The 22,279-nt window shown below is 46.2% G+C and overlaps 1 protein-coding gene across 5 annotated transcripts in view; it reads left to right on the top strand.

Annotated features, from left to right (window-relative positions):
* Window positions 1-6,231: 6,231 nt before the first annotated feature.
* Window positions 6,232-22,279, top strand: part of LOC146196872 (rap1 GTPase-activating protein 1-like) — a 207,472-nt gene continuing 191,424 nt past the window's right edge. For all 5 annotated transcript variants that reach the window (XM_084598563.1, XM_084598567.1, XM_084598564.1 and 2 more), the window contains exon 1: window positions 6,232-6,805. The gene's annotated coding sequence lies outside the window, so the exon portion shown is untranslated. The remainder of the gene's footprint in view (window positions 6,806-22,279) is intronic.

Genomic DNA, 22,279 nt, shown 5'->3' with positions numbered 1-22,279 from the left:
ACGCCCACCCAGCCGACTTTTTGTGTTTAAATCCTAGAAAGTTTGGACAAATATAGGATATGCTTACGAGAACAGAGCCGCGCGGAAACGGTTGTCAATTTTAGTCTGATGCAACTGAAGAACTAAGCGGCGAATGGCTTCCAGAAGAGGCTGTGCAAGTCAATGGCATCGACTATAGTGTCGCGACATCGTGGATATTGCCTTTGTGACCTAGCTGGTAGCGGGACAACGAAGGAGGCGTCAGATGAAAGGAGATGCGCCACGACTTAATCATATTACCCGCTGCGTCCAAAAAGCCTGTCGACGCCATTAGCGTAAGGGCCACTTTTGATGAGCATTTGCCCGCTGCGTTCTTGAGTTCTATTTAACTGTAGAGAGTGCAAATATTCGAGTTTTTCAGTAACGGATGGAACGACCGCCAATTCGATTCGCTGAACGAAACAAACTGTGCACCTTGGGAATTGTTTGAAATGAGTAAATAATTTCTTAAATTTTCGAATAGTTTTCAAATGATTCACATCAAGTTTGAAAATGGCTCGGATTAGTTTCCTCGACGACTGTTTAAAAAGTAGAGCCTAACTTTGACGCGGTATAGCACGTCGTGATCGCTATTGGGTCTCTGCTCTTTCATCTATTGCAGTTTGGCGGCATAATTTATTTGTGGCCGTCATCAGCACAAAAAAACATAATTTTCCTGTTTTGTGATATGACTTCCATAGCGATAATCTAATAACGGCGCGTTCCGTAAGTCGTAGTGGACATTAGTGATGCATGCTTTTGCGGACTTTACAGAAGCTGCATGAGTAATACACTTGCACTTCAACGCCGTCTACCAGTACCTCGCTGTTTTACACAATTATTCGATTTGTCGGAATATTCGGAAAACTGTTCGATTCGTATTTGGCTTGGTGTTTAACTGTACTATTTGTGTTCGAATCTGCTTCCAAGGCGCGCTCTTCGCACTCCTCTGATATTTATACCTTCGCGTCAATATGTCTTTTTTTTTTTTTTCGGAACGACTTTACGCCACGCTTGCTCTGGCTCGTCTTTTTACGACATGCCCTAGCCACAGTCCAATGCTACAGTGGCTAGTACCAATGCCTCTCGTCTCCAGCTTGTGCCGTAATTGGGTGTGTTTTGTTACTTGCGGTGTATGTTTCCTACGCGTTCCTTTAGTGATTTGCGTCTGGTCCCTTTATGAATGACGGTCGGGGACTTGCTACTGTAAGTTGTAACACAGTCCGCTGCGGGAGGCTCGGTTGCGTCAAAGAGGGCCAGCGAGTGCTGATGACTTGCATTGATTTTAATTGTTCATTAGAAATAGTGCCAAGAATTAGTTAAACTGCAGAGCAAAAGACGCAATACAAAATAGCAAAAGAGCCCGTCACACCAAGCGGTGCGGGACATGTTCGTAGCAGAGACCTTGGAAGCCGCGGGTTGTGGTCGTTGCTCTCTGGTATCCCCACTTGGCGGCAAAAGAAAACAATGTGTTATCCACTTCCTCAGCATTTTGGGACCCTTTTAGGAAACAGTTAGAAACGGCGTTACTACACTCACTGAGGTGATTTCTTTAAGATTAGAGGAACTATATGCTGCTGCTGTAGTCGTTGCGCCCGTGCTTTTCTTTTCTTTCTCACAGCCACAACAACAACATCAAAGGGACTCAGGCTATTAGAAACGCCGCTGGGGATGACTCTAGAGATTTCGACTACCTGCATGGGGTTCTTTTGAATGCACTGCCATCTCACAGCAAACGGGCGCATTAATTTTCGTCTCCATCGAAAAGCGGCCGCCGCGGCCGGGATTCGATCCCGCATCCTTTGGTACAGCAATCTAGCTCCCTAACCCCTGCACCAACACAGCGGGGCGTGATAAAAGGAGTCGGCGTGACATAGATGAAGCCACTCTCGCTGAAAACTGAGACCGCAGCCGTGCCAGACAGGCTGCCGAGACCATCAAACAGTGAGAAGCCAGAGCCCGCTGCCGAAAAGCTTACCAAGCGCGGAATCGAGCAATGATCGAAGCGCCAGCCGACGGATAATGTTCTTGACTTGGATCAAGGATAACCAAAAATCCACCATTTTTATTTCTTTATTTCAATGCCTGTGCTGCTACTGTGCTGCTACAATAATCTGTGCTGCTACCTGTTCGGCCATTCCTAATGTCACCCTGTTTGCTAGTTCGTAGAGCTAAACACCGGTTCTAGCGCCCTTTATTGCTCTTTACTGATCCTCACATTTTCCTAAAACATAATTTTTGGTTTCCTGTTTGTTTTATGAAGGATTTGGTTTGGTTTGCGAGGTTTAACGTCCCAAAGCGACTCAGGCTATGAGGGACGCTGTAGTGGAGGACTCCGAAAATTTCGACCACCTGGGTTCTTCAACGTGCACTGACATCGCACAGTACACGGACACCTTGCTTTTCGCGGAGCAGGACCTAAGATGTCCATCCATGCTTAAAGACAAACGAGACTGAATCGCAATGAAGCGACAAGTAAAAAAAAAATAATGTCGATCCAAAGCAGGTATGCCGACCTGGAAAGAAAACAACGATGACGAGATTGAAGCAGCTGCTGCGCTCTGGCTGCACATGTCCGAAAGCTCACATCAGAACAACTGTGCCTGCCTGCCTCGCGCAGAATTCGTGCGCAAATATAAAGATGCCGACAATAAAACGAGGAAAGAGAGCGGAACGCAAGCAGAAATAAAAGGAATGAATGGAATGGCAGGAGAGAGCGACCACTCGCAGCTGCAGTGTGGTCCGTGCGCAGAGCAAAATACCCGGGAAAAAGCGCACGTGGTCCGTGTGTGTTCCGTGCGACATCGTTGGCTTCGGCGCTGAGGTACAGAAGAAGGGTGTACGTGTGCACCGCATCGCGTGCAGATGTGCCCGACTGGCGAATATCCAAGGCTGGGACTGGCTCAGAGGCGTGGGTTCCGAGGAAGTCAATGATTCGTTGTTGAGGTTACTCCGCTATTATAAACTTGTTCGATGCGTGTGGACCGTGGAGACGTTGAAGCATTTCTTTCTAACTCGTACACCGACCGCTCTACTGAATATGGAACACTACCTCTGTCATTTCCATGTTTTATTTTTGTTAACAGCGACATATCTACTCGAAGCAAAGGCCCAGTTCTTGTCGTGCCGGGAATTTCACTTTTACTCAACCTCAATTTTAAACCTTCAAAGTACAACCACAAGAGGCCATTCACAATTGAGCTTTGACCTTTGCTTCGACCTTTGACCTTACGTGACAGAGTCAGCCACCAGGTGAGACTTGACAGATGACATGTCCGATCACTGATTAGCTGATGGGTTGTGTGACGTAACGATAGCCCATGCTGTCGCAAAAACGGGAAGAGCTGTCAACTCGCGTTGCTCATAGGAGGTGGGAGAGGGGCACACGAGGGATAAGATTCAACCTTCCAGGGCTCATGGATGCCCGGTCAGGCATCCATGAGCCATGAACATCCATGAAGCTTGACCATGCCAGCAAGTTCGTACAGCTTAAAGAGGGACATTATAGTATTTATGTCGCGTGGTTGCTTACGACTGTTAGTTGGATATCACGTGAGATCACGCTATCGCTTTGTATACAGAAGCTGCCGAGCCAGCTATGAATCGGGAGCGAGCGCGTCGGATCATAAAGCTCGCGATGCTGTTAAACGTAAGCATCATAAACTAACGGGGGGAATCATATTCCCCAGCGTCGAAGAAACGAATTGGCAAATCAACGACAACAAAAGCAGGCAAAGAGACAGGGAAACTTCATAAGAACGATAAGCACGACTCTTGCTGAAGCCCTCTCTAGACCAAGTATCCGATGTCACCAACGAACGGAAAACCTATTCCCAACTCTGCAAAAAGTTACGTATCTGGCAACACATCACAGCGTATAAAAAAGATGGCCGCCCGACATAGGTTCGCGACGGCATTTTCACTTGGTCCTGTGCTTTTATTCTAGGTTCGGGTGTGGAATCATTGGTGATTTGCCGAAGACCAATCGATCATAGTGACCAGAGACTTCTGCCAGATCAGTCTGGATAACAGCAATCCTGAAATTATTGTCCTCTGCAGCTTTGTGCGTATAGATGCGTCTGTATTGCAGCGTTAGCGTCAAGATTGAGAAAACGAGGCAAAGATAAATCCTGGTCCCTAATGATACGCAACCTACTCTTCACCGGCTGATCCTCTACTTATGGCCTAGTGCAGCACGAACATTCGCTTTGACATGCGGGTATGTTGATCGGGATACTGTCAACCAGCCGCTTAAGCGAACTGAAATGTTAGCTGCGTGGCTTCGTTTTCCAAGCCAACCATCAATTACAACAGCATAAACGCAGCCGGAGGTTCTATTCTGAAGCTTTAAGAATAGTTTAGTTATCAATGAAAGTGCCTTTATACATAGAAAAAGGCAGCGCACAGGCACAAACACGAGGAAGCAAGAGACAAGACACAGCGTGGTGTTTTGTCTTGTTGTAGAATGTCGTACCATCGAGCGGCCGTGGTCGTGCCAACTCGCTCATCAGTTTGCGGGGTAATGAAACCGCACCTACATAACTAACCCACATGATCACAACAGGATCATGGGACACTGAAATAGAGATAACTCGGTAAGTTGACGATTGCCGAGAAGGAAAAAGTGCCGACTGAAATATTTTGAACGAACGGCCATTGTCACATCACTTTTTTTTTTTTTAGTGCTGTTTTTATTCATAATGCACTCCGACGTGCGTCGTCTACTTTACTGGGAAAACGAACAAATGCACTCTGCAGAATTTCCGGTGAGAAGGCACATAAAATGGAACGCAGCAGAACTCTTTCGACTTCCCTTTTCCGTTTTTCTTACTTTCACATGCCGATATTGCAAGTCCGATTCGAAGATGCCGTTTCACCAAGCACCAATAACAGATACATATCGCGCACTGTTTAGGAGATTTATTTCGGAGGCCGCTATGTGGCGAGCCTGGAGTTGCGAAATAGCATATAACAAGGAATCAAGATAGCGACTACAAGTTATCGCGGAGGGCTATCCACAAAGGTCGGAAAGCTCAAATCCCGTCTTCGCGTGAACAAGCTCCATGTATGGGCCCTGTTACTGCAGGGGACCAACGCGTTGCCAGCCATTCCTGGTTTTAGTGGATACGTGTCTCTTTCCATGAGCGACCGACGTGTGCACACAGATACACCTCCGGGAAAGGTGGCTATGTATGTTGACACGCGGTTTCCTCAGGTCCGCGCCTTGCTTATCCTTCATAACATTCTTTTTATGCCCCGAGAAAGATATATACAGATATATCAACTCAGATATATACCGAGACATTCTTCCCCACTCATGTGCCCATTTCTCTCTGCCTCCCCTTCGCTTCCCCTGCCGGCTTTCAATTCATTCATTCATTCATTCATTCATTCATTCATTCATTCATTCATTCATTCATTCATTCATTCATTCATTCATTCATTTTTGTTGGCGATGTTTCTCGAGACAAATCAACCTGCTTTAGCACTACTCTATTGAAGCGAATCACAGTTGAATTTTGATTCCACGGAGTATCCAAGAAATTGCGAAGAAGCTGTTGAAGTTATTCGATGTTGTAAATGAATTGGTCGTGAATATTACTGCTGTAAAACTTGCATTGTGTGGATCATTGTGCTGTGTGCTTAGAACAAGTAGGCCTGACATTCGTGCGGTCCTTACCTCGCTCCATTTCAGCGACAAGGCGAGCGACGGGAAGTTTATTTATTTTAATTTAATCGGCTTAGGTCGGTTATGAACGCTTACGAACAGGTAGAAGCAATGTAAACGAGAACGCTATATTAGCATGCACTCATCTGGATTACTCCCCTAAAAATACTGAAGAGCGTACATTTCGCCCTGTATTTGCTTTTTTAGATTTTATCTTTTATACAATAGGAGTGACAGATTTTCTTACGAGACAGCTGGCCACTGCACATTCGTGCCAAAAAAGTGTCACTCAGTAAAACACTGTGTGCAGCCTAATGCCAAAGAGGAGGAGGAGGACAAAACATTTGAACAACTTCGCAAAAGTTGTGAAATGTCATGCGACCATTTGAAAAATGAGAGCAAACCCGGTGCGCACTGCTGTACACGTGCGGCCAGCGTGTAGGTACCAAACCTCCCTAGGCTAGGGAGAGCAGTACGCGAGCTGACGGCGACGCTCGAACTCCACGACCGCGCGGTCGCTCCCGCCGTTCCTCCGGTCGCTCGCTGTGCGTGTGTGGTGTCGCGCGCCGTGCTCTCAACGGCGGGCGTCACAGCCGGCCATATTGAAGTCTGCGCCTGCGCCGGACCGCCAAGCGGGCGCGCACTGCTTTGGCTGCCGGCGGCCGGCGTCACTGCACGGCTGTGACGGGGACGCGAGCGCGGCGGCGTGTTGCTCCGCTCGCGGCACATTCGACGACTCGGCGCGGCGCCGTGTACAACGCGATCGCACGCGCTCCCGACGGGTCGCTGGCTCCGTGGAATCTCGTGCGCTGGACGCCCCCTTCCTTTTGGCGGCTGCCAGCCGCCGCGTGGTGTTGCTCACGCCGGATTTGTAGCGACCACGAATCGCTCGGCTTGACGTCTTTGGTCGTGTGCACTGTTTGCGGATTTGGAAAAAAAAAAACGAGCCAGCTGTGTGTTGTTGTTAGCGTTGCGGTGCGGTGCGCCGCATTTGACCTCATGTGGATAACAATCGCCGGTTGTGGTGGTTGGTGTTGACTGCTGCCTCATCGTTGTCGTCTGCTTTCGCCGCTTCTTCCGAGGCGTTGTCCGCTGGTCTGCGTAGCTTCGTTCAAATAGGTGAGTAGTGCGACGCTTCATATAAAGTATTTGTCCTCGTGGTTTCGTATTAGTGCATGTAACGTAACGCACGTTGGCTGCAAGGTGTGGAACTGCGCGCTGAAGTCGTCGTGAATTGCATTAAGAACCATGTCAGCGTCAGCGTGCGAACCGTCGGCATGCCATGATAATAGCATGTAATTAGGACTAACCTTTCTAATGCAGTTAACGTGCTCTTACTCAACGACTTAAGCTGGCCAAGTGATAGTTTCGTCCTCCATAGTTTGAGGTCATGTGTGTCTTACTGGCCAAGAAATATTTGTTCCCAAGCGATTCCTGTCGACGCAGTACCTGACTTCGGGTTCAGTGAAGGTGTTACAGGAATGACCTGTATGTCGGGAATCCAGGGTAGAACGAGAGAGAGAGAGATGACGACTGGACAGTATGAAAGAGCATTGAACAAGGGTAGAGGGGGAGCCTGAGTTCACAAGCCGAGCCAGCTTTGGCTCGGCTTGTGAACTTTTTTTTCTTCGTTTCATGACGGGATTCGCGCAACAGATTGATGAGCGGCTATGCGCGAGCGGGATGTCATTACTGACAAAACAGAAATAAGCAACCGAAGGAAGAAGCCGTGCTCCATACTGTAAAACAAAGCCATTTGTACTCTCCCCAGGCATTGCATAACGGTGATTTCATTTTTTTTTTTCGGTTGCGTCAAATACTGTACCGTGTTCCAGTTGTTGCATGAGTGGTGTTCCGTTGTGTATGTGTGTCTGGTGGCGTCACGTGACGCTAGCATCGCATGGCGGGACGTATACGGATTGCACACGCCCGCACACCTGTCCGCTAGCTGATGCCTTGAATGATGCCATCCGATGCGATCCGCTTTCCTCTTGGCATCGCGTGTGTGAGTTTCGCCGGCTCTCGTGCCCCTGCATTCAGCGGGAGTGTTCTTTCCTCCAATTACTTTCCCTGCTGGTTCTCTTAGCATGAAAAAAAAAAAGCGTAACCGCAAAGGTTAGAAGTAACTCGTATTTGCATTGAAATGCGCCTCTAGTCGGCACTGACAAGCCGTGGTGGACATCGTGCGAGTACACCTCATTCCCAGAACTTCCATTGCAAAGCCTGGAAGTTGCGTCAGAGCTGTAGACTTCCGGCTGTCTGCCAGGAAGTGAACTTCGCTGCATCAGCGAGCGCCAACGCCGAGCCGTGTGCATTCTTTCGTGATCCCCCACCCGGCTTCGCTATTTCGTTGAAGCTAGGCGCAGAAATAGTAGTCGACTAAAATGAGAAGCCGCCGCTTGACAACGTGATTTTTTTTTTTTAACGCATGTGTTATCACGATTGACATAATAGCAATCACATCTCGAATGCCCTGTACTTAACCAGGCATGTTTATCGTGGTAGTGTTACAGCGAAATCGTATTTGTTTTTTCTGTTCTCCGTTTGATTCACTACAGAGGGAGGTAGGGGGGCAGGTTATATTTATTAGCTATATTTGTTTGCTGATCTTTGTTTCGGTTTGACAATGAAACGTTCTCGTGATTGTTATCCGTGTTCATCTCAATTAGCGCACACGGCCGCCTCATCTTTTTGTTTTTTGTTTTCAACTTTTCATCAGCTCCATATGAAAGCGATGTCCTACGTGATGTCGTCATTAAAGGACCTATATTTCAGGTCGAAAGGTGTGTGCGGTTTTGATTTTGTGTATCAGTCACTGATAAGATATAAATCGTGCTACATTCGCGGCGCTTTATAGCCGAAGGTGTTCTGTGGAGTCCTGATTACGACGATAAATAATGAGCCCCTGCATTTTCATGAATCTCACATTAGCCGAAGTGTCCTGACTCCTGAGCTCTATCGAAGAGCGCGATCGCCATGGAGACTATTCCCGCTACACCGATTGACTGGCCGTCGCCGGGCGGAAACTGGCGGATAATACACCTGCTTCTTTGCTTGTTTATGTCAACTGTCTGGGCCACTCTGCCGCAGACGCGCGGGTTAGGGATAACAGAACCCAGAAGAAAACGCCAACGCTGCAATTGCGTTTTCTGCTGCTGCTGCTACTGCGCTAATGTGGTTTCCTCATTTCCCGCCAAGCGGTGCATGACACACAGCTGGGTGAGGTCGGCACGTTTTGAATGCTACGCTTTTCTGTGGCGCTCCTGCTTTTGCTGCCGCCGTTTTTGTTGTGTCAGAGGGAGACAATGACAGGAGGTGAAAAGAAACGAAAAGAGTTTCGCCGACGAATGAGCGTGTCTACGCCTCGCTAACATCTGCGGTGTCTGTATGGGTGCCCTTTTCCTGAGGGTGTCTTTTTGCGTCCTTTCACTCTGCTTGCTTAAGAAGGTTTTCTGGCGCGCAAAAAATCGCACATAAGGCTTGAGATTTCTTGACTAGACTACAATCATATTTACATGTATTTGGTTCTCCTGAGCTGATACAGGGCCCGAGTGCTTGCTCATATTGAGATAATTTTAGCTAATTGTCAATTTTTTTCATATTTCTTCTAGGGGGAGGGGGGTATTTTTTTTTTTTTTTTTTTTTAGATCTCAGTTTACAGCCCTGTTATAGTTTTGTCTGTAGTGGAAAAAAACACTCCAATTTTTGCCTCTTTTTATATGTGTATGGCTTCGGATGTGAGGTATATAATTTTATTCAATGTTTTAACTGCGCTGAGAGTACGAGCTCTGTTATAGAGTAACAGTGCTCTGTCGATATTCCGCCTGGCGTCAGTTAGCGCCGTCTCTCTTTTTTTTTTTTTTTTTTTTTTTTTTGCTTGTCAGTCCAGCGTCTTAGCACTATTAAAACCGAATACACGGTAATGAATCCCACTTTTTTTTTTTTGCGCAGCTTGGATTTTGAAAACATGGTTGATGTGCTTAAAGAGCAAGAATGACTGATATGTTAGTGAGGCTGAAAAGAAGGAGCCAGTGAAGCACGCGAGCTTACAAAGACATCATAATAAAATATGGTAATTGATTTACAAATTGAAATATAATCGTCTAATCGAAAATCTGACATTTAAGTCGTCAAATTAAAAAAACAAGAACTAAAGCGACTATAGTTTGATCATGATTGGGCTCTGGAATTGACATCGCTGCCTTGTATTTTTGAAACTATGACAATGCTGCGTATTTGTATTGCGTAAGGTTTGAAGCAACGTGATGCTGTCATCACGGCAGGTACCATATGCGAGTAGGAATGAATGTGAGAGCAAAGAAAGAAAGAAATTTTCACTTTGCTTTTCGAAGAAAAAACCAAAGCAATATCTATGTCTGAGAGTCTCCTCCCACTCCAACTAATCTAGCAGAGACATCTTTTGTGGTGGATACGGCAGTGCTTTATACACATTTCTTAAGTACACAATTTGCTTATTATTCTACATGGATTACCACGTCGTGTTTGGCTACCGTCGTTAAATAAGTTGTGATTGAATTTATATTTTCACCTGATTCAGTTTCAAAAGCCTGTGGTGGCTAGGACGTAAAAACTTCATATAGGTCATATGAAGGAGGAAAAAAAAAACCATATAATTGCGCTTCTTCACTCGTAGTTGCGGCCCCTGTGGCAAGCTGGCTTTACGGTTGTAGTGAACCAGAACGACGAAAGAGCGATAGTATCGCACATTTTAATTCTCGCGTGACCTGTGTGCAACGTTGACGTCATTGTCAACGCTAGGCTTTAAAACTGAAACCGGAGCGGGGGAGCGAAAAAAAAAATATTATAAATTATTTCGCTCTCCAGATGAAAACCACGCGGCGATCCATGTACAGTATACTGTCTTAGGTATCACTGCATTAACATGAAGAAAACATGTAATAAAAATTGTTGTCTTTACTCTTTAAGGCACGTTTATTGCAGCGACCAGTTGTTCTCCATAGCAGCAGGCACTGCTGAAGAGAATAGACCGACGGTGCTCGATAAACTTGATTCGATGCCAAAAAATAACCTCTCCGCCGCTAAATAGAGTTGAATCAGTTCATGAGTGTACAGCCGCCCGTTTGGAGACACTTGCCGATTGCTCTCCATTTGCAGTTGCGCCCTCCTTTACCCGGGAGAAACTTTCAGTTGCTCCATAGAACTCGTCTTTCGGTTCCATCGAGGTCTCCGACGGCCCGCCGTCGGTCGTCTGACACGTGTGTTGTGTCGTCTTAGCTTCTACGTAGAAACAAGCAACGCACAACTACATTCGCTCTAAATTGATAAAGCAATAGGAAAGTAAACAACTGGAAATTGTCCACGACTGGGAAGTAAATAAAGGAGCTGTTCAGAAAAATAGAAAATTCTTTATAACAGCTATCCGTTTAGACGAAACAGACCTGTATCGGAGGTGGATAATTGTTGGTACTTTGGAATGCCGAAGTTTCTGGTTTCTTCCCCGAAATGCGGAATAAGGAGCAGTGTTTGCATTCTGTTATGTGATGCGTTAATGATAATGTAGATCGACTTCGCACTGTCCCCCAAGCATCCACGTACCGCTCGTAACCTGATCTAGGAAGGCGGCGGAGTCGAGCCTGCGTCCCTCTCGCCGAGGGAGAAGAGAAAGCGCGTAGAGGCAGCTCCATGCGCGGGCATCCGGAGACGTATTAGTAATAATAATGACGTCATTCACTGTACTGTCCATCGTTCTTGGCGTGCGCTATCTTCTCAAACGAGGAAAAAAAATTTGCCTCAAATTTAGTATCTCGTCGCCTTTTCGTAATTCATCACGCACCCATCTGGGAAATCTTGGCTCTTTGATGAGTTTCGTTGCCGAAAACCCGCCCACAAAAAGGCGGCACTTTCACATCCTGGCAGGTCTTCCAACGGCGACGCCGGGATGCAGGCATGTTTACGCTTTGTTCGTGCATCGCCACTTGAGAATGGAATGTTCTGCGGCGCCGAGTAAGATGATCTACATCCTCGTGGTCATGCCGGGGCGTTGCTCGGTGTGATCTATCCCGTCGGTCTCCGGTGTGCTTGAGAATCCCAACACCGGCTTTCGAAGCCTGCTCCGTGGTCGACGGTCGACATATGATATGCGCCTACGCTACTCGGCTCTACCGCCGCGTTTCAGTTGTCTTGGTCGCCATAGCTCCGGGCACAGATATCCGCAGCCAGTTCCTCTCGCCCATCCAGAGCGGAAATGCCGTTCGCGAGTACACACTTCCCCACCCATAAATCATTGCGGCCTCGAGCCTCCACAAAATAAATGTGTTCGAATTGAATTACACACTTGCGAACGAATAAGCCTCCTGGCCAGTTGCTTGCGTGGCATAGGGATGATTAAAAGGCCTTGAAGTTGGGAGTATAGTTAGTTCTCTTTACAGTACCGTACAGTGCTCCACGCACGGCCGAGAAGCAAACCATGCTTCCTGGTTACTTCTGGCACGTAGGGTATGCGAACGAAATATGGTGGAGCTTCAAAGCGACAACAGGCTCAGGGTCTGCATGATACTTCGCATATAGGAGGTGCTCTTGGCGAAAGCACATCGCAGCGACGTGTCTTCCTCCCCCTCCTCCAGCGCAGGAAGCGTCCCACCCACACGGAGCACTCTAGAAGGCTCCTCCAGTATTCCCGGATGGAAGAAGCGCAGTTTCGCAAGAAGCTGCCGGAGATACATCAAGGACGCGGTCTGTCGCTGCCAGTGCTGTGGCATGGCTGCTTGCTACGCGTCGCCTTATACCCGAAGACAGATTTCAGGCACCGTATTAGTAAAGCACAGGGTAGCTTCCGCGGAAGTGTAGAGGAAACGAAGCCTTAGCGCAGTTAATGTTCAGGTTCTTGGGTGGCTTTTAATGAACCTGTATGTGTATGGTATGGACGAAATTCATATTTCATTTTTGTATGTGTCGAAACCGCGCGCGCGCGCTCGTGCGTGCGTGCGTGCGTGCGTGCGTGCGTGTGTGTGTGTGTGTGTGTGTGTGTGTGTGTGAGAGAGAGAGAGAGAGAGAGAGAGAGAGAGAGAGAGAGAGAGAGAGAGAGAGAGAGGGCAAGAGAGCGTATAGATGCTGTAAAGAACGGGGGAAGCCTTAAAGCGAAGAAGAAATTGGGCATAGGCAAAAACCAGATGTATGCGATAAGGGACAAGGCGGGCAACGTCATCACTAATATGGAAAAGATAGTCAAAGTAGCCGAGGAGTTCTATACAGATCTCTACAGTAGCCAAAGTAGTCAGGACCGTAATGAGATTGGCGGTAGGGAAAAACAGTCAGACGTTCCACCAGTGACGAAGGACGAGGTCAAGAAAGCACTGGAAACTATGAAAAGGGGGAAATCAGCTGGAGAGGATCAGATAACTACAGATTTGCTGAAGGAAGGGGGGGATATCGTGCTAGAAAACCTGGCCACCCTGTATACGCAGTGCCTGGTGTCATCGACGGTACCGGAACCATGGAAGAATGCAAACATTATCCTCATTCACAAGAAAGGGGGCTCTAAGGACCTTAAAAATTACAGACCAATCAGCTTACTGTCTGTTACGTATAAGGTATTTACTAAGGTAATCGCTAATAGAATCAGGACAACCTTAGACTGCAATCAAGCAAAGGATCAAGCAGGGTTTCGGAAACGGTACTCTACTATCGATCATATCCATACCATCAATCAGGTGATAGAAAAATGCTCGGAATATAACCAGCCCTTATACATAACATTCATTGATTACGAAAAAGCATTTGACTCAGTTGAAACCTCGGCGGTGATGCAGGCATTGCGAAATCAGGGGGTAGACGAGCCATACTTGAAAGTGCTGGAAGATATATATATAGCTGCTCTTAAAAAGGTTAGCTCTTATCTATCCACTTTTTTTTTTCTCTTTTCTGCTATTACTTATACTTGCAGTTTCTTTTTTTTTTTTTTTTACCTCCCGCGTCTTTCGGCCAGGACACGTTGAATATGTGACCACCGTTTTCAGAAAGAAACGAACAAGCGTTGAGATAGCCTCAGCTCGCAAGCCAAGGTGCCGTTCCGGCAAGCTCGATCATCAGTGGCAGTGTTAATATATTTCAAACCTTGTTCGTTAGTCTTTCTTACTGCGTAGCCATCTTCTTCCCCTCGTTCTACCCTGCACCCGCTTCAGTGGAGCAGGTCACCGCCGTGCGTTTCACAACCGCTGCATAACGAAAGGCGCTCGTTCGAGCCCTTCCACCGTGGTGTTCGACATCAGCAGCAACTCGCCGGATTCTGTACGATTTAAATAATCAATATGTGTGCAATGCGCTTCTTTACGCGCGGCATATCCGTGCGCCGAAGGGAAACAAGTGAAATGGTCGACGCCCATCGCGGAACCTTTCATACTGCGGCGACAATAAACAGTAGCGAATAGAGGTCTCTGTCGTAGATGTAGATAACCTTGGGGAAATTCCACGCACACCCATATTGTACTCAAACAGGGGGAAAAGAAAGCATGCCTTTAAATTCAAAATTTCTTCGCTGGTGATTATGCGGTCGAAATTGTTTTCGGGGGTTCGTTCCAAGAGCGGAATTACTGTGCTCGCCGATGGAGAAGAGGGAACGTTATTCGCGTAACTTCGACGTATTAAAAACAAGCGAAGCCTAATATAGAAGGAAAGTCCCCGGATCGTGTAAGACTGCGGAATGATGTTGCTCTGTTCTGCGTATCTCCACTGCCGTCCTTGATATCCTCTCTCTGTTGTGTATTACTTCCATGGCATTTTACTCTCCGTCGAGAGCTGTTCTTGTATAGCACGGGGCATTCATTTCAATATCCAGGTTATGAAAGCTCTTCGATTTCCTGGCTCAAGATACGCTCTCAATGTGGTTCTGAATTTCCGGTCCCGACTTATATCAAAGCACGTCATATATTTCAATATAGAATGTGACTCCATTACAATTTCTGGCCCGTTGCCATCGCAACAATATATGAGCGCGTCACCTACTTGCAGCTGTGGCTGGAGGCAATGAAATACTAGACGCCGAGAAAGCTGTAGGGGTCAGCATCACAATAATAAAGAGATAATGATTTTTTGAGGCTTCCTTTCGGGTTCATCTCTTGATCCCATTCAAAAGATACGATCAATAACTAGGGATTCTATAGGCTTCGGGTGACACCGTTCGTCCCGTTCCATCCGCTTGCGCAGTTCTGTTAAACCCATCAGTGTTAGTTTATACGTCAAATATATTAGTTTGTGCGGATTCTAATCTATGTGTTATTAACCGTTCTTGTTCATAAGTTCCTCGCACTAAGTCTTATTTTACAGTCAGTACCTTTTGTGGACCTCATTTATGGCGCTATCACATTTTAAAATTCATTTGAGGCACTTCTGAGCTCCCTATATCAGTTGCTACACTTTGGGACTTCCTCCTTTAGTATTTTACTCGTATTCTTCACGTGTACCGATTCAAGAAAATGAATATAGAATCAAAATAAATAGGCCAAATTTTGCTTTGATGGCTCATTTACGCGTGATATTTCTGTATACCTAAAGTTTGTTTACAGATTTGAGGCGAAACGACTGGGTAAAAGCCAGCCTTCGTACCCGGGCCTTGCCAAAGCCGTATGATCATTCGAAATAGCTCCGAGAATAATCTGTTATTTCGCATTTTATGGACCTCGTCCTATAAATCTCTCTAAATGCCCGAAAACAAACTCTTGCTTAAGGTTACAGTGTCTCTTCTTCGTGCATGTATACGCATGGACAAAACAAAGCACTGCCTTTTGAACCAATCCACTTGTTTCAGATAGCTTGCACGTAGCTTGATTTGTTGATTTGTTGTTAGGGCTGCCGATGTAGCGTTTGAGTGTCATTTAAATGCGGTGTGCGGAAAGGACACTCTCGGTTTAAGGAAGGAGAAGGCTGCGTTCGAAGGTATGGTGGGACAGCAGACGTTGCTGCTAAGAAGGCCAGATCATTTTATTGTGGAGAGTAAAACGAAAAGGGAGGCTATCTGCACATATGCCCAGAAAGAATCTGAAGAGAAAATCTCAAATTAGTTTGAAGGAACTGTGGCAGCATTTTAAACAGTACCAATTGCTGTTGGAAGTAGATGAGCAGTAGTCGTGGGAAGCCTCTGTAGTTTATTTTCATTTAACGTTCTCCAACAGTCTTCGTTTATCGGTTATTGCGCTCACATTTAGACACCAGGAGGAAATTTAACATAGTAACTTTTCCTGTTAACAGGGGAAGTTACTATGTTAAATTTCTGCTAATTGTAAGCCCTAAACGTTGTATGGTTGCCACGCCAGCGTTGGCCAGACCGGTTAACGTGTTCCTGTTCCTGTGCATGCTCCTGGGTGCATGCTACTTCATAGCGCCACCTGGGAGCTGGAAAACCAGTGGTTTTGAAACTCGGTTCTCGCTCCTAGATAGTAAGATGCAGAGAGGAAGAGAGAGAGAAAGAGAGAGAGAGAGAAGTGATGTACACGCCCCCTCTCTCCGCCGCGCTAGCGCGTAGCAGTGCTTTAATTGTTCGGTTTTGTTTGTTTGGTAGAAGAATGCCAGAACCACCGAGAATCGGCTGAAGCGGAACTTAGGCTTCTTCAAAGCAGACACGAGAATTCTCGAGGACGCAGCGCGGAGCCAGACAGTGCCCTGCGAAATAATTGAGTAGGAAGCTTTCGATCACCCGAAGTCTGTTGAAGGGGGTACTGCTCTGACGTCGATAGTCACTCTCTCGTTGCCAACTCTGCTTAGGCAGCGATCTTAAACAATGCACTATTATGTGACATTTCTTCCGCCAGTTTTCCTTCCGATATCTACATGTACTTTTCCTGAGCAGAAAAAGAGAGAGAGAGAGAGAGAGAGAGAGAGAGAGAGAGAGAGAGAGAGAGAGAGAGAAATAACGGACGTCTGAACATGCCCTGATATCAGTATCAGATTGAGGAGAAGGAGAGGGGAGGGGGAGCGTACCGCTCGCGCATTCATCTTTCGCTTGAATCTCAAAGGTGAGAGCCCTTTTTACTTCACTTTTTTTTTTTTCCTTATCAAACTGAACTCGGTCCAATTCTGCCAAAAATTGTCCTCTCGTCTTCGTCGCTGTGCAATGCCGCGACGTAGGATGCCGCACTTGCACGCCTGCGAGGCCCGAGCGCTACGTGAGTGACACCTTTCTCCGGGCCACCTGCTATGCATGCGGTGACCTCAACGGAGGCGGCGGCGACGACGAGCTCCTCTCCACTCACCCTTCATTTCTGATTATGGAGACCGCGCTTGCTTGATATGCGCTGCGCCCACGCTGCTTCCACGGCCGTGCAGTGCATCGCGTTGCGCAAGATTGACTGCGGCGGGTTGGGCCATGTGTTTTTATTTGCCCCTGCTCCCCCTCTTTCCTTCTGTCTGACCGTTTCACTTCGGGTCATGGCTGTCGGACGGCAGGGGGCAGTAGGGAGCAGCTTGAACTTTTGCATACACAGCAGAGCCGACGGGCTTGTCCATGCGTGCATCGGGACGTCTTTGATCAAACGTCGACGGATTGCGAACGGGGACGGGGCACACATACAGCTTGTGGGCGAATGGTTTTAGCTGTAGTTACTTCGTGTCAGATAGGAGATGCGTGAAATCGCTGACGAAGAAAGGCGCATGTTGCTGTAGCGAGACGACCTGGCCTTATTACGGGAAGAGCATGTGCCGGATATTATAGTATACAGGGTAACTGCATATTGCAATGTCCGCGTTTTCTTAATATACTTGTTCTGTATGGTTATTTCGGCTGGCTGAAGCAAGTAATGGATGCGACCAAAGTGTCCCGAACCTACTATCAAAGTTAGAAAATACTCTATATTCGGCATTAATTTGGGATGAATTTGTATGGGTTCGTCGGCTAGTGGTACTTCTTCTTGTGGATCTCAGTCGGGAAAAGGTACAGAACATTTTCTGATGTTACGACAGAATTTCTGTGCGGTTTTTGACGGGAAACCTGTTGTGACAACAGAACATTCTGTAGTAACATCAAAAATTTCGGTATTTACAACAGAAAAGTGCTAAAGAACTACAGACAACAGAAATATACTACAGAAAAACTACAGAACTACAGAAAAATATTATTTTTACAACAGAACTACGGGATATTTTGTCGTATTTTTGACACAGTTCTGTCGTTTTTTTCGACTGGGATATATATATGAAATGAGGCCTGTGTGAGTGAGTGAGTGAGTGAGTGAGTGAGTGAGTGAGTGAGTGAGTGAGTGAGTGAGTGAGTGAGTGAGTGAGTGGGTGAGTGAGTGAGTGAGTGAGTGAGTTTGTGGTCGCTGATGACATGCACACCTCACTGAAAGCTTGCCCGTATTGAAGTGAACACTCCTACATTTTATGGCTTTTGTAATACATCAAAAACCCGCAATAAACGAACGGTACAAACGGCGCTGACGGTAAAGGCCTTTCTTCGGAAGAAACTTGCAGATGAATGAAGTCATTTTCCGTGCACTCTCGCATGCAGCTGTAACTGGTGAAAGCCTATACGTCCATCGATCGCATAATACCGTGCCTGCTAGTGACCTTTGCTCCTGGCGTCTCTCTTTAGTGGGGTTAATCGATAGAGCGTCTCGCTATATTCCTCGAAGAGTTCTTGCCCCAACAGACTTGAAAGCAAAACGTCTGACGTCAGACTCGTGCAGAAATAAGACTGCCGAGTGCACGATTCGTTGCGTTCAAGCGTCGGTCGGTCTCTGGCATGCATTGGAGTATAACAAGAGGTGTCAGCTTCCCAAGCTGTCGTCTTCGTTCGACTCAGCGGTTTCAATACCGTGAGCTCGTTGTTGCGAAAGGGGTCCGTACATAAGGTGATGCATGCGCGAGCTTATAAAACGAATTTAGCGGCGTCAGATGCGGAGTGCGTGGACATGCATGACATCGGCGAAAAGCGCTATCAAGGCTCGATCGCTAGCTTTGATGCAACCAAGCCACGCCATCAATCTTTTGTTCAAATTTTTGAAATCCCGTTCTTGCGTTACTAGATTTAACTACATCCTATTTCATTTTTTTTTTTTTTTTTTTTTTTACGCACATGCGACACCTCGCTTTCGTGAGAGAAAACCGATTTTAGCTGCCAGCCTTCTAACACTCGGGTTCCCGAGGTTGCCCATGAAAACTCCGCTTCATTTTCCTGAGAGATTAAATCAAGTTGGAGAGATCTTGCCGGAGCTAACGTGCATTTTTATTTTATACCCTTCGTCCTGTCACGCGGCGAAGAAAGCGCAAGACACCGTCTTTGATGGCAGAAGGCAAAACTGAAGAACATAAGGAAAGTGCAAGAGAATAAGGCTCTGTAGGCGCCGAATACATAATGAGGTGAGCGCTTCTCTAGCTAAAAGGTCCTTTCAGTTGCACACACACCCTTTTCTTTGGTAAAAAGAGAACCACGAGAAAGGCATAAGGCGAGAATGTAGAATTATAGTTTCCGTTGCTATCCTAGAGAACCTTGTTAACCTTTACTAAAGCGTCTGTTGAGCTCATGCTAAGGTTTATTTTTTCCTGTGGACCTTTTGGGTGAACTTGCTCGCAACGAAATTTTTCCTACGTGCTCGATACAAGCGTTTTCGGCGCTGACGCTTCGACGGGCTCGATATTTAATTTAGAAAGTTTAAAGTCGTTCAAGGCATGCGTTGCGAGTGTAGATATATTGATTACTGATACTGGAGTTACTCGCTGTAACGCCGATGTAAAATTAACTTAGCCTAGCCTTTCAGGGGGCTTCAGTTAATATCGATGCACTTTTAATGCTCTCTATAGCTTAATTTTTTGTATAGCGTTCGACGCCGCGCATTACGGTTACCCTGGCCCATATTCCCCGTATGTCAGCGTACGTTAAAGAACCTCAGGCGGTCGAAATTTCCGGAGTTCTCCACTGCGGCCTCTCTTATAGCCCGAGTCGCTTTGAGACGTTAAACCTTAAAATAAAAATAAAAATACCAAGCCAATCTTTATTAAGTTTTTATTTGGTTGGGGGATTTAATCCCGGCCGCGGTATGCACATGTCGATTGATGCGAAACGCACACACGCTCCTGTGCTTGCGCCATGTTAATGCACGTTAAACAACCCCAGGGCATCGAAATTAATCCACAACATCCCATTTCGACGCTTTTCCGCAGCTTACAGGAAATAAACCGTAATTACAATAAACTAGAGGACCCTCATACCATTGGCAGTCTGTATCTCGAACATCTGCTTCGAAGAAAAGGGAACTGAAACAACTGCAGCAATTCACGGTTTTATTTTTTGTAATTAGTGCTTAGCTCATATTCTTTACTTCAGTGAAGTTTACCCTTTCTTGCCGTCGTCCTTGTGGTGTCGAACTGTCGATGCTCGACCGCAGCGCCGGGTCGTGCGCCACTGGAGCGCGCAGAGAATTCGTTGTCGTTAGCTGTCCTCGTGGTAGACTCCGCAAGAAGCGTATCTCCGAAACGAATCGGTGGAAGGGACGGGTTTCCACGTCCCAGCCGAGGAAGGAAGACAGAACGCTTCCTATAACAGCGGCCCGTTCATATCCGACGGCTGCTGGCGTTCCCACGATGCATTACAGATATACGACTGGGCCATTGCCGCTATGTTGTATGAACGTTATGGTTGCGTCCAGTGCTTAAAGTCTGGCTCCATCGGAGGGGGATCTCTAGTGATTTGAGCACAGGTGGAAAGGGAAATATTGAGGGAGAAAGAGAGAGAGAAAGCGGCTAGTGGCCTAGCTCGGAGATGGTGTTACAGAAATTTACGGAGAGAAATCATTTTTCTCCTCGGGTTTCCCATACAAAAATATCCTATGGTCGTCAGCTATAGAAAATCCTTTGTATGGTCGGCTATAGAAATTTGGCCCAAATATCTATAGCCGCTTCTATGGCTGTCTTTATGTTTTTCTATAGTCAGTTTTATAGAAGTCTTTAACCTGTTCTATGGACTTATGGCTCCCTATTTACTGCAGTCTTTCGCATTTTTTATGGTCAAGTATAAACGTTTATGGTCAGCTATAGAAAATCCTTTGTATGGTCGGCTACAGATATTTGGCCCAAGAAGCTATAGCCGTTCCTATGGTAGTCTTTAGGTTTTTCTATAGTCTATTCTATGGAAGCCTTTAACCGATTCTATAAACTTATGGCTCCCTATGCCCTGCAGTCTTTAGCATTTTCTATGGTCGCATACAAACGTTTATGGCCAGCTATAGAAAATCCAGTGTATCGTCGGCTATAAATATTTGGCCCAAAAAAGCTATAGCCTGCTATAGAAGTCTATAACCTATGGACTAATTCTGGTGTCCTAATGTATTTGCATCTTTAGAATTTTCTATGGTCAGCTATAGAAAATGCGCGCGCGCGCGCGCGCGTGCGTGTGTGTGTGTGTGTGTGTGTGTGTGTGTGTGTGTGTGTGTGTGTGTGTGTGTGTGTGTGTGTGTGTGTGTGTGTGTGTGTGTGTGTGTGTGTGTGTGTGTGTGTGTGTGTGTGTGTGTGTGTGTGTGTGTGTGTGTGTCATGCTTATATCTTCGGACTTATTTTCAATTCGATGAATAAATAACTGAAAATTGGCCAGCAGTCCCCACGACTGAAACCCTCATGGGTCGGAGGTACTCACTGCAGGCGTATACCTCGATGCGACGACAGTGCTCCCACCAGTTATACAAAGATTGTGACGAAATCCATTTGTCGTACGGCGTTGTAGTTGATGACATACGGTTTCTCGTTGCATACAACACACAACTCTTAATCAAGCTAGAGTACAAGTCGCACGAGGGATTCGAACCGACGATATATGTACTTTCATATAAGGGTGTACGCCTACTGGTCTACAGCTTTTGGTATATACAATATTCTATAGCCAGCTATAACAGGTTATATGACTTGCAGTCTGTAGCTTTAGAAGCATTGACATTTCTATAGACGGCTAAAGGTAACTGTATGGCTACTAGTCTATAGCTTCGAGAGCATGCACTTTTCTATAGCCAGGTAAAGCAGCTTATATGACTTGCAGTCTGTAGCTTTAGAGGCATTAACATTTCTAAAGACAGCTAAAGATACCTTTATGACTACTAGTCTATAGCTTCAGGAGCATAGACTTTTCTATAGCCAGCTAAAGCAGCTTATATGGCTATCAGTCTGTAGCTTTAGAGCCATTTAAATTTTTATTGACAGCTAAAGATAACTGTGTGACTAATAGTATATAGCTTTAGGAGCATACACTGTTCCATAGCCAGCTAATCAGCTTATATGGCTTGTAGTCTGTAGCTTTAGAGACATTCACATTTCTATAGACCGCTAAAGGTAACTGTATGACTAGTAGTCTATAGCTTCAGGAGCATACACTTTTATATAACCAGCTAAAGCAGCTTATATGACTTGTAGTCTGTAGCTTTAGAGGCATTCAAATTTTTATAGATATCTAAAGATGTCGGTATTACTAATATTCGATAGCTTCAGGAGCATAAACTTTCCTATAGCTTGCTAAAACTGATTCTATGGCTTGCAGTCTATAGCTTTATAGCAATTCAAATTTCTATAGACAGCTAAAGATAACTGAATGACTAATAATCTATAGCTCCCGGAGCATAAACGTTTCTATAGCTTGCTAAA

This window comes from Amblyomma maculatum, chromosome 3 (assembly GCF_055883805.1).
Source record: "Amblyomma maculatum isolate TAMU_Amacu chromosome 3, ASM5588380v1, whole genome shotgun sequence".
In the NCBI taxonomy this organism is placed as follows: domain Eukaryota; kingdom Metazoa; phylum Arthropoda; class Arachnida; order Ixodida; family Ixodidae; genus Amblyomma; species Amblyomma maculatum.
Note: the sequence above shows the minus strand (reverse complement) of the source record. Positions and strands in the feature narration are given on the sequence as shown.